Genomic DNA, 14,042 nt, shown 5'->3' on the forward strand with positions numbered 1-14,042 from the left:
ATAATAAATAGTAATGACCATTATAATATTAATATTATACTAGAGATTTGAAATAATATTAATAATATATCTATTTTTAAATGAATTTATTATTATTCAATTTTTTAAATAATAAATTATAATAAATCATTTAACCATTTATACTATAGATTCTATTAATAGAAATAATATTAATAATATATCTATTTATTTTAAATTAACAAATGAATTCCTTTTTTTTACCAATTTTTAGAAAAATATTAATTAACTTTTTTAGTGATTTGACCAGGTTCTTTAGGTCAAATTAGCCGTTAGAATTTTAGCCGTTGGAGTCTCTGCACACTATATTTATTCGAGCTAAGCCAGATTGGTTCTTCAACTTGTCCTGACGATGAACCACACTGGTTGGTTCGAAACGCGTCGACAAAAGGTTGATTATGTGATTTTGCCGAAGATTTCTAGACAATGTTATGGATCACAGAAGTCTAAATTCCTTAATTATTTCCCTGCACGGAGAAGCCGCTGCTAAGAAGGTTCATCAATTCGAGCGGTCACGCATGCAGGTCTCTAAGTTGAAATCTGATCTGGTGTTTCTTAAACGTTGCAGAGATTCCTCGGTTATTCCTAGCTTTGCCCGGATTAAGCATAACCTCAATATTCCTGAAAATCGTGGCGTTTTTCTCAAAGCTAGCTTAGGGTTGGTCAGGTCTGAGATTAGCAGAGTAAGGAGGGATCTGGATCATCGTTCCAGACTTCTTCTGGCGGCTCACCTGGAGCTGGCATTTATTTTCCCTGCTTCTCTCTGGTCTAGGATTGATGCCTGTTCAGCGTTGAAGTCCCTGAGATTAGAAGAGGCCCTTAAGATCAGACAGTCCGCGAAGTATAATAAACTTTCGGGCAGTTCGAATCTGGAGTCTGGTTTATTCTATGATCGGGGCTCAGACAGTCGGGTCTCCTCTAACCAAGTCTCCTCCCTGAGGGCTTGGGTTTTAAGTGGCTCTTCTTCGATTGATCCGCCTCCATCTGGCTCTGGTTTGACGGAAGGAAGCGGCGGTTTGAGCAATGACTGTGTAGCGGGTTCTGGTGATAGCTCTTTGGTCGATTCGCAGCTGTTAGTGACCGGTCCTTCGGATGGCTCGTCAAGGATTAAAGAACCCCGTATAAGCTCGGATGAGGTAGTTTGCTCGCGTGACGTTGCAGCTGTTAGGTCAGCGGATCCGGATCTGCGCGCAGGGTCTGTTGGATGCTGCTCGGACGGGTTTGGGCTGGATTCGCAGATTAAAGGTATGTTCGATGCGTTGAATAATAAGACCGAGGGTAACCAGGTTAGTTTTGGAGACCCCCAGCCAGTTACGGATTCTGGTGTTAGCGGTAATTCCGTTGTCAATTGTAAGCAATGCGGTATTAGTAACGGTGGAAATTACGGTAATAATGCTGCCCTGTATAATTGTAATAATATAATAATACAATACGATAATAATACAATAAATCACAATAATAATACGTTAATAAATCACCATAATAATACAATACGTATTGGCAATTTCGATAATGGTGTTAGCGGTAATTCTGTTGTCGATTGTAAGCAATGCGGTATTAGTAACGGTGGAAATTACGGTAATAATGCTGCCCTGTATAATTGTAATAATACAATAATACAATACGATAATAATACAATAACAAATCACGATAATAATACGTTAATAAATCACGATAATAATACAATACGTAATGGCAATTTTGATAATAATGCTGCGATTTATAATTGTAATAATATAATAAGTAATGGAGACCCCAACAATGATTTGGGTGTTAACATTAATTCGAATATAATAAATAAACAATATCACGATAATAATACAATACGTAATGGCATTTTCGATAATAATGATGTGATTTATAGTTGTAATAATATAATAAGTAATGGAGACCCCAACAATGATTTGGGTGTTAGCATTAATTCGAATATAAAAAATAAACAATATGGTATCATTAACGTTGGCAATTACGATAAATATAATAATATAAATAATAAAGTTGAGATTCCGAAGTGTGATTTTAATAAAGCTTTTAATAATAATAGAGGTCATTTTAATAAAGTGTTAGATGGTTTTGATGGCCTTCATTGTAAAGGTGTTATTAAGGAGGGTGGTTCGAGTTCCTTCCCTCAGGACAATAAGGTGGTGAATCTGTCAAGTTTTTCTTTTCCGCCCGCGGTTTTTAGTCTCTTAAGGAAGGGTCTTAATTTTGCCTTAGCTCCCAGAAAAATCCCTGTTGAAGACATCATCTGTGATGTAGAATATGGCATTAAGAACCTTCCTGATAAGATTAAAGACACAATTAGGCAGGACTGCGCCGTTGCCCTGAGGAGGGCTAAGCCTCCCCGTAGCAATATTAGCAAGGCTGAGTTTGAGGCTCTGAAGAGCTTGAACGAAAATCGGGACGTTGTGGTTTTAAAAGCGGATAAAGGTGGGGCTGCCGTTATCCTGGATAGAAAGGATTACAGAAGTAAGATGCTTGACCATCTCTGTAATAGTGGAAGTTATAAGAAGCTTTCGAAAAATCCCCTCAAAAAGGTTTCCAGGGCGGTCGCTCTTGCGATCAAGTCGTGCAATTCCACGATTCCTCTAGCCCAGAAACTTATTGAGGGTAACCCCATCACTCCTAGGATTTATGGTCTTCCTAAAATCCATAAGGATGGGGTCCCCCTGAGGCCCATTGTCAATACCATTGGCGGTCCGACTTACCTCTTGGCAAAGTTCCTCGCGGCAAAGTTGAGACCCTTGGTTGGGCAGACTGAGTCCTTTGTCAAAGACTCAGCTTCTTTTATTGAGGATCTTAAGAGAATTAAGCTTGAGCCCGAGGACATTCTGGTAAGTTTCGACGTGGTCTCTCTTTATACTTGTATTCCTATCAATGAGGCCATGAAGGTAATTAATAAGCTAACTGACCCTGATACGGCTAAGTTAGTTGAGCTTTGCCTTACCTCCACCTTTTTCAGTTTCGAGGGAGAATTCTATGAGCAGACTTGCGGAGTTGCCATGGGCTCCCCCTTGTCCCCTGTCGTCGCTAATCTCTTCATGGAGGAGTTTGAGTCTAAGGCTTTGGCCTCCTCTCGTCTCTTACCGAAGCTTTGGAAAAGATTCGTGGATGACACTGGCGTTGTCTGGTCTCATGGTCCTGACGAGCTGGATCGTTTCTTCAGTCACCTCAATAACCAGTCCGCCGCCATAAAATTCACGATGGAAAAAGAAGATAATGGTTGTCTTCCGTTCTTGGATGTTCTCATCTCTAAGAAGGTGGATGGTTCCTTCTCTCATCAGGTGTTTAGAAAGAAGACGCATACTGAACAATACTTGCATGCGTCTTCGCATCATTTCCCCGCTCAGAAGTTAGGGGTTCTTAGCACGCTGGCCACACGTGCTGTAAGAATTTCGGATGAGGAGAGCCTGGAAGCGGAGAAGGCTCATCTCCTTGATGTCTTTGAGAAGAATGGTTACAATAGGCACCTGGGTCGAAAAGCCTTCCTCAGGGCCAAGAAGGAGCCTTCAATCCGAAGAGTCCCTAAAGACCATTTCCTCGGTGTGAACCTTCCTTACATCCAAGGGACCACAGATAGGATTGCGAGGGTTCTGAGGAAGTATGATGTGCCCGCAACCTTTAGACCTCTCCGCACTATCCGTAGCTCCCTCAGGTCTGTGAAAGATCCTATTGACCCTAAGGAGATGAAGGGCGTCTATGCCATTCCCTGTTCCTGTGGGGCCCCTTATATTGGTGAGACTGGTCGCTCGATCAATCAACGGATTAGCGAGCATTCGGCTGACTTAAGACATGGTAGGACCAAGTCCTCAGCCCTGGCTGAGCATGCGGGGAAGACTATGCATCATGTCTGTATAGAAGATGCTCAAGTCATTGCCAAAGTTGCGCAGTTTCACCATCGAAAGTTTAGAGAGGCCCTGGAGATTGAGAAAAGGCCGAACAATCTTAATAGGGATGATGGCTGGAAGATTAGTCGTTGCTGGGTCCCAGCCTTGTCTTCCTAGCCTCCTCATTCCCCTTTTGTTAGGTCTCAGGGTTTCTGTCTTCCCTGTCCTCGAGTTCTGTTTTTGGCGGGTTTTGGAGTGCAGGATTTAGTTAATTGTTATTAAGTAATTTCGGGCTAATTATAGTATTAACCTTATCCCAGGGGTGATTTTAAATTAGATTAGTTTCTTTGCATAGGTTTTTAATTCTTCTTCATTGCCTTGTACTGATAATTTAATGGATATAAATTACTAAATTAATTATAAGAGGTTCAAATGATAAACAACAAAGTATTAGAAATATATGATATAATATGGATATGCTATTATTAAGAAACATATACTTGAATTATGGTATTTACATAATAATGATTTAACTTGAATACTATTTATAATATTAGAATTATAATTTATTAAGTAAATATAGATTATTAATAAACTTAAATAATTAGTAAAAATGATGATCTGGTTTACCTTTGGACCCTTAAATTTAAATAATTATATACACTGTTACCGATTGTAACTATATTATAATAGTAATTTAATACTATTTATTGTATTTAAATAATTTGGGAATATTAATTAATATAGGTTATATGAAGATATAGTTTATTAGGACCATTATTTTTAGTTTACCATTATTTAGTTTACCATAACTTATATTACTTTATATAACTTAATTTAATGACCATTATATTTAAATAATGAATATGATATATTTTAAAGAACTTACCAATGGACCATTAAGTTATTACATAATTACCTAATGTAACTAAATTATAAAAATAGTAGTGATTTATTACCATATAATAATTGAATAATAATAAATCATTTAATATATATTATATAATGACCATTATAATTAAAATATGAAGTATCATACTATAGATTCTCTTAATATTTGAAACAAGATTAATAATATATCTATTTAACTAACATTTTAATATTATATATATTTATTATTAATATTAAATAATAAATAGTAATGACCATTATAATATTAATATTATACTAGAGATTTGAAATAATATTAATAATATATCTATTTTTAAATGAATTTATTATTATTCAATTTTTTAAATAATAAATTATAATAAATCATTTAACCATTTATACTATAGATTCTATTAATAGAAATAATATTAATAATATATCTATTTATTTTAAATTAACAAATGAATTCCTTTTTTTTACCAATTTTTAGAAAAATATTAATTAACTTTTTTAAGTGATTTGACCAGGTTCTTTAGGTCAAATTAGCCGTTAGAATTTTAGCCGTTGGAGTCTCTGCACACTATATTTATTCGAGCTAAGCCAGATTGGTTCTTCAACTTGTCCTGACGATGAACCACACTGGTTGGTTCGAAACGCGTCGACAAAAGGTTGATTATGTGATTTTGCCGAAGATTTCTAGACAATGTTATGGATCACAGAAGTCTAAATTCCTTAATTATTTCCCTGCACGGAGAAGCCGCTGCTAAGAAGGTTCATCAATTCGAGCGGTCACGCATGCAGGTCTCTAAGTTGAAATCTGATCTGGTGTTTCTTAAACGTTGCAGAGATTCCTCGGTTATTCCTAGCTTTGCCCGGATTAAGCATAACCTCAATATTCCTGAAAATCGTGGCGTTTTTCTCAAAGCTAGCTTAGGGTTGGTCAGGTCTGAGATTAGCAGAGTAAGGAGGGATCTGGATCATCGTTCCAGACTTCTTCTGGCGGCTCACCTGGAGCTGGCATTTATTTTCCCTGCTTCTCTCTGGTCTAGGATTGATGCCTGTTCAGCGTTGAAGTCCCTGAGATTAGAAGAGGCCCTTAAGATCAGACAGTCCGCGAAGTATAATAAACTTTCGGGCAGTTCGAATCTGGAGTCTGGTTTATTCTATGATCGGGGCTCAGACAGTCGGGTCTCCTCTAACCAAGTCTCCTCCTTGAGGGCTTGGGTTTTAAGTGGCTCTTCTTCGATTGATCCGCCTCCATCTGGCTCTGGTTTGACGGAAGGAAGCGGCGGTTTGAGCAATGACTGTGTAGCGGGTTCTGGTGATAGCTCTTTGGTCGATTCGCAGCTGTTAGTGACCCGTCCTTCGGATGGCTCGTCAAGGATTAAAGAACCCCGTATAAGCTCGGATGAGGTAGTTTGCTCGCGTGACGTTGCAGCTGTTAGGTCAGCGGATCCGGATCTGCGCGCAGGGTCTGTTGGATGCTGCTCGGACGGGTTTGGGCTGGATTCGCAGATTAAAGGTATGTTCGATGCGTTGAATAATAAGACCGAGGGTAACCAGGTTAGTTTTGGAGACCCCCAGCCAGTTACGGATTCTGGTGTTAGCGGTAATTCCGTTGTCAATTGTAAGCAATGCGGTATTAGTAACGATGGAAATTACGGTAATAATGCTGCCCTGTATAATTGTAATAATATAATCATACAATACGATAATAATACAATAAATCACAATAATAATACGTTAATAAATCACCATAATAATACAATACGTATTGGCAATTTCGATAATGGTGTTAGCGGTAATTCTGTTGTCGATTGTAAGCAATGCGGTATTAGTAACGGTGGAAATTACGGTAATAATGCTGCCCTGTATAATTGTAATAATACAATAATTCAATACGATAATAATACAAAAACAAATCACGATAATAATACGTTAATAAATCACGATAATAATACAATACGTAATGGCAATTTTGATAATAATGCTGCGATTTATAATTGTAATAATATAATAAGTAATGGAGACCCCAACAATGATTTGGGTGTTAACATTAATTCGAATATAATAAATAAACAATATCACGATAATAATACAATACGTAATGGCATTTTCGATAATAATGATGTGATTTATAGTTGTAATAATATAATAAGTAATGGAGACCCCAACAATGATTTGGGTGTTAGCATTAATTCGAATATAAAAAATAAACAATATGGTATCATTAACGTTGGCAATTACGATAAATATAATAATATAAATAATAAAGTTGAGATTCCGAAGTGTGATTTTAATAAAGCTTTTAATAATAATAGAGGTCATTTTAATAAAGTGTTAGATGGTTTTGATGGCCTTCATTGTAAAGGTGTTATTAAGGAGGGTGGTTCGAGTTCCTTCCCTCAGGACAATAAGGTGGTGAATCTGTCAAGTTTTTCTTTTCCGCCCGCGGTTTTTAGTCTCTTAAGGAAGGGTCTTAATTTTGCCTTAGCTCCCAGAAAAATCCCTGTTGAAGACATCATCTGTGATGTAGAATATGGCATTAAGAACCTTCCTGATAAGATTAAAGACACAATTAGGCAGGACTGCGCCGTTGCCCTGAGGAGGGCTAAGCCTCCCCGTAGCAATATTAGCAAGGCTGAGTTTGAGGCTCTGAAGAGCTTGAACGAAAATCGGGACGTTGTGGTTTTAAAAGCGGATAAAGGTGGGGCTGCCGTTATCCTGGATAGAAAGGATTACAGAAGTAAGATGCTTGACCATCTCTGTAATAGTGGAAGTTATAAGAAGCTTTCGAAAAATCCCCTCAAAAAGGTTTCCAGGGCGGTCGCTCTTGCGATCAAGTCGTGCAATTCCACGATTCCTCTAGCCCAGAAACTTATTGAGGGTAACCCCATCACTCCTAGGATTTATGGTCTTCCTAAAATCCATAAGGATGGGGTCCCCCTGAGGCCCATTGTCAATACCATTGGCGGTCCGACTTACCTCTTGGCAAAGTTCCTCGCGGCAAAGTTGAGACCCTTGGTTGGGCAGACTGAGTCCTTTGTCAAAGACTCAGCTTCTTTTATTGAGGATCTTAAGAGAATTAAGCTTGAGCCCGAGGACATTCTGGTAAGTTTCGACGTGGTCTCTCTTTATACTTGTATTCCTATCAATGAGGCCATGAAGGTAATTAATAAGCTAACTGACCCTGATACGGCTAAGTTAGTTGAGCTTTGCCTTACCTCCACCTTTTTCAGTTTCGAGGGAGAATTCTATGAGCAGACTTGCGGAGTTGCCATGGGCTCCCCCTTGTCCCCTGTCGTCGCTAATCTCTTCATGGAGGAGTTTGAGTCTAAGGCTTTGGCCTCCTCTCGTCTCTTACCGAAGCTTTGGAAAAGATTCGTGGATGACACTGGCGTTGTCTGGTCTCATGGTCCTGACGAGCTGGATCGTTTCTTCAGTCACCTCAATAACCAGTCCGCCGCCATAAAATTCACGATGGAAAAAGAAGATAATGGTTGTCTTCCGTTCTTGGATGTTCTCATCTCTAAGAAGGTGGATGGTTCCTTCTCTCATCAGGTGTTTAGAAAGAAGACGCATACTGAACAATACTTGCATGCGTCTTCGCATCATTTCCCCGCTCAGAAGTTAGGGGTTCTTAGCACGCTGGCCACACGTGCTGTAAGAATTTCGGATGAGGAGAGCCTGGAAGCGGAGAAGGCTCATCTCCTTGATGTCTTTGAGAAGAATGGTTACAATAGGCACCTGGGTCGAAAAGCCTTCCTCAGGGCCAAGAAGGAGCCTTCAATCCGAAGAGTCCCTAAAGACCATTTCCTCGGTGTGAACCTTCCTTACATCCAAGGGACCACAGATAGGATTGCGAGGGTTCTGAGGAAGTATGATGTGCCCGCAACCTTTAGACCTCTCCGCACTATCCGTAGCTCCCTCAGGTCTGTGAAAGATCCTATTGACCCTAAGGAGATGAAGGGCGTCTATGCCATTCCCTGTTCCTGTGGGGCCCTTATATTGGTGAGACTGGTCGCTCGATCAATCAACGGATTAGCGAGCATTCGGCTGACTTAAGACATGGTAGGACCAAGTCCTCAGCCCTGGCTGAGCATGCGGGGAAGACTATGCATCATGTCTGTATAGAAGATGCTCAAGTCATTGCCAAAGTTGCGCAGTTTCACCATCGAAAGTTTAGAGAGGCCCTGGAGATTGAGAAAAGGCCGAACAATCTTAATAGGGATGATGGCTGGAAGATTAGTCGTTGCTGGGTCCCAGCCTTGTCTTCCTAGCCTCCTCATTCCCCTTTTGTTAGGTCTCAGGGTTTCTGTCTTCCCTGTCCTCGAGTTCTGTTTTTGGCGGGTTTTGGAGTGCAGGATTTAGTTAATTGTTATTAAGTAATTTCGGGCTAATTATAGTATTAACCTTATCCCAGGGGTGATTTTAAATTAGATTAGTTTCTTTGCATAGGTTTTTAATTCTTCTTCATTGCCTTGTACTGATAATTTAATGGATATAAATTACTAAATTAATTATAAGAGGTTCAAATGATAAACAACAAAGTATTAGAAATATATGATATAATATGGATATGCTATTATTAAGAAACATATACTTGAATTATGGTATTTACATAATAATGATTTAACTTGAATACTATTTATAATATTAGAATTATAATTTATTAAGTAAATATAGATTATTAATAAACTTAAATAATTAGTAAAAATGATGATCTGGTTTACCTTTGGACCCTTAAATTTAAATAATTATATACACTGTTACCGATTGTAACTATATTATAATAGTAATTTAATACTATTTATTGTATTTAAATAATTTGGGAATATTAATTAATATAGGTTATATGAAGATATAGTTTATTAGGACCATTATTTTTAGTTTACCATTATTTAGTTTACCATAACTTATATTACTTTATATAACTTAATTTAATGACCATTATATTTAAATAATGAATATGATATATTTTAAAGAACTTACCAATGGACCATTAAGTTATTACATAATTACCTAATGTAACTAAATTATAAAAATAGTAGTGATTTATTACCATATAATAATTGAATAATAATAAATCATTTAATATATATTATATAATGACCATTATAATTAAAATATGAAGTATCATACTATAGATTCTCTTAATATTTGAAACAAGATTAATAATATATCTATTTAACTAACATTTTAATATTATATATATTTATTATTAATATTAAATAATAAATAGTAATGACCATTATAATATTAATATTATACTAGAGATTTGAAATAATATTAATAATATATCTATTTTTAAATGAATTTATTATTATTCAATTTTTTAAATAATAAATTATAATAAATCATTTAACCATTTATACTATAGATTCTATTAATAGAAATAATATTAATAATATATCTATTTATTTTAAATTAACAAATGAATTCCTTTTTTTTTACCAATTTTTAGAAAAATATTAATTAACTTTTTTAAGTGATTTGACCAGGTTCTTTAGGTCAAATTAGCCGTTAGAATTTTAGCCGTTGGAGTCTCTGCACACTATATTTATTCGAGCTAAGCCAGATTGGTTCTTCAACTTGTCCTGACGATGAACCACACTGGTTGGTTCGAAACGCGTCGACAAAAGGTTGATTATGTGATTTTGCCGAAGATTTCTAGACAATATGGAAAGGTAGTTAGTTATACAATTAAAACAACCATTCATAGGTGAATCATAACATTGATATCATAAACATGAAGAAGATTCATATCAGGAACAAGACAAGTGTTTCTTTTATTATAGATAACTAAAGTACAGAAAGGAATGATTTCACCTGAGTCGTCCTTTCGTGGGCTCCAAGCGGAACCATCCTCCGAATTCGTCCAGTCTCAAGCCTTCAACAAACTCCTTTCATGACTTACTCCATGATATTCCAAGTAGTAGAAAGACATCATAACACAAGGAAACAAGGGTTTCCTGTAAATGGGGGAAGTGCTGGAAGCACAAGGATCTTCAGACCTGGTCAGGGATAATCTCAGCAGTGTGATATTTCTCTCTCTTCTCTCCTCCCCTAGGCCTTCCCATTGAAGCCTTTTTATACTTCTCCCAAAGTAGTTTTTTAGTTGGGAATTCGTTGGGAATAGTTGGGCCACGAGCACTAATAGGTAATCAGCAGGTAAAACTCGCGATCTCCGCCTGAAATTAAGGAGATTGAATTTTTTTAAGTGTTTTAAGACATATACGCAGGTTGGGTATACACAGACCCGCGTACACACGCGTTTAGCTCAGGGCAATGTCGCGTATAGGGAGTAAAACACTGTTTTTGGAATATTTGGACTAGGTCTGGAAGGAGGGGTTTCCCTAGGCCATGAGTGTAGCATCAGAAAAATCAAGAATGATATTTGGAGCTATAGCAAATGCCCCCTAATATATGAGGTCAAAAGGGGTACATGATAGCCGAAATATATTATGTAAGTACATGGAAAGGAAATCTGTCAAAAACTGAGAAGGACTTCACCAGAGTTCATCCTGCCAAGCCACAAAATGAGATCAGAAAGAAACACTGTCTGAGGCAGGCATACCCATGCTCAGAGAAAGTAAAGCATGTCTGCATATAAAGCACAAGCGAATCCACTAGGTACACAAGTATAAAAGACTGGAAGATACATAATGGATCATCTGATCATGATCGAACAAGTACATGTTTGAATATCACGGATAAGGATGTCAATGATGCTGAAGGATGAAGCAGATCACTGATATCAAAGAATGATCCCAAAAAGTACCAAAGGAACATGATGGAGTAAAATGGTACTACACTGCAAACTCAGGTGCCAGCATAAAGAATGTCGCCATGAATGACTGCAACATATAAGGTGGAATGGTATCAACTAGCAGCAACTGGAGGAACTGTCAAGTGAACCAATGAATGCTGATACAACCTAAGGTCTTCACCGACCGCCGTGGTACATTTCTACACCATGGGAATAAATTATCTAAAGTCGACCATGTGAGAAATCGTTTGATTACCGGTCATTGATGTATACTGTTAACAAATGCGAGACTACTCACCGATAATGATAATGAGCGTCAAGGTACCCAGTACAATCTAACAAGTGTGAATAGATGAGCTGAAGTCGAACAGCTGTAAGAATCTATCAATCAAGAGACAATGATGGTTTCCCAATGTCGACAGTGAAGGATCTGCCACTAATGACTGCAAACCCCAAGGTACTGCCAAATGGACTCTAGATCATTACCCCAGAGCAATGAGTCATAGTCGATAGGGAAAGATCCGCTAGAAGGAAGGCATTAAGGCATCCTTCATCAATCTAGCGTGAGTGTAACCCGTAGGCCAATAATGTGGAAGGAATTAGACGAAAAGATGTAGTAACCCGACCGAAGCATGTTTCCGGCGTACACAAGATGTGGCTAGCGCACGACAGAAACCCTCTGAACCAACCAATAATGAAAGCTGACACAGAGGCGAGGTATCCACCAATAGGGTCAAATGGAAACCAAGGTACTGCAAGAATCCCAATGTGTGATAATGTAAGCTGATGTCGAACACAAGGGAAACCACTCAGTCAAAGACCCGTGATACTGATCGATGATGAGCACAAGGTGACCTATCAATAATGAAAATAGGGCTAGGGTGCAGCTCTAGGTCTGTCCTCAGAGCAGGATGTCGTCGTCGATAAGGACCAAACCCGCCAGCAAGAAGTCAATGGGGACCTTCTTAAACCGGCATGGGTAAAGGACCAATATAGTTGATATGATGATAGACAAGATACTGACAACCAGGGATGGCCGACTAAAAAATGAGTCAAGAGACACCGCAGAGAGGCCGACTCAGGTTAACTTCCCTTGAACAAAAGCACGACTCAATGTGACTATGTGGCAGCATATGATGACTCTGTATAAGTTTGCCATGCAGGAGGCACGAATGAACCCTCCATATGATTGGAAGAGATAACCAATCGGGGGAGAACTGACTCAATAACAAGGTTAAGGCATACCTAAGTCAAACTAAATCCCACCCAAACGGAGGAGACTTTGTTTTGAGTGCTTTGTTCAAGGGCGACACGACTGACTCTAGCTGCCAACAATAAATGGAAATATTGTCCCGTTCCCGCTCTTTTTTTTTTGGAATATATAATTTTTTTGTCTTTTTCTTTAAGCTAGAAAAAGAATAAAAGAATGATATAGTACAGTGGAAAGAACGAGTGTCGGTGAAACAGATGATCTAGTTCCTGGGATTGGAACATTCCTATGCTCAATGCAGGGAGGTGAAAACTGGTCAAAGACACTCAAAGGTATGTTCCTTCCATGGGTCAAGGTGTGTCAAGTTGCAGAAGTCAAGGGCATGCAAGTTTGATTTTGCAGTCGTCATGGTCAAAAGTTGGCTTAAACACGAGTCCAAGTGAAGCCAGCTCAAGGCCAAAAGGTGCAAGTGGTCAAAATGCAATGCAGTAGTACAACTCAACACAAAGGAGCCTCTAGGGTATAAGGCCAGAACGAAGCGAAGAAGCAAAGAGGAATGAGTCTTCATTGCATAAGTCATGGCGGGACTACAGAGGACTCCCGAGCCTATGCAGATGAAAGCAGCATGGGCAACAAATGTCAGTGAGGTGATAACTACGATGCCCATGAAAAGGATGGCTCTACCATCATGTCATGATTTAAAAATCGGCGAGTAAAGGTGGTTTACGAACCATAACACGATGGGATCGACCCAATGGCAAGTGTATCGACAAATGGAGACTAGTATGCATAATGCAACGGAAAAATGGCTTCCCTAAACTATATGCCAGTGAGAAAACGATACCTGCCATGACGGGTCAACAGTCATGGAACCGTCTCGAAACTGTCGAAAAAGCGTCCAAAATGTCCTAAAAATCAAACTATTCTTGACATTCCAAGCTCCCAAGTTAAAAATTACATGAGATCAAACAAAATCAAGTTTTGAAAAAATTTTGCATTTTCAAAGCCTATAAATAGTTTTTTGGACTCACCATTTTCACCATTTGAGTTTGAGAGCAAAGGAGTGGAGCAAAAGGAGCAAACTTTTCCATACGCTGAATTCAACCGTTCAACTTCTTCCAAATTCACTAGGTAACCCTTAGACTTGTTTTGTATCCAATTGTGACTAGTTTTAGAATTTTTAATTTAAGTTTTACCGTTGAATTTTTGTAAAAAATTCCGCACGGCGTATACGTGGGTTGGATATATGAAACCCGCGCGGCGTATACGTGGGTTGGATATATGAAACCCGTGTATACGCAGGCCCTACACGTGACTGTGTGTAAAACGGACCCGCGTATATGCCGCG

This window comes from Pinus tabuliformis, chromosome 4_2 (genome assembly GCF_031772625.1).
Source record: "Pinus tabuliformis cultivar Carrire ecotype Pingquan chromosome 4_2, CPIR1, whole genome shotgun sequence".
Taxonomy (NCBI): domain Eukaryota; kingdom Viridiplantae; phylum Streptophyta; class Pinopsida; order Pinales; family Pinaceae; genus Pinus; species Pinus tabuliformis.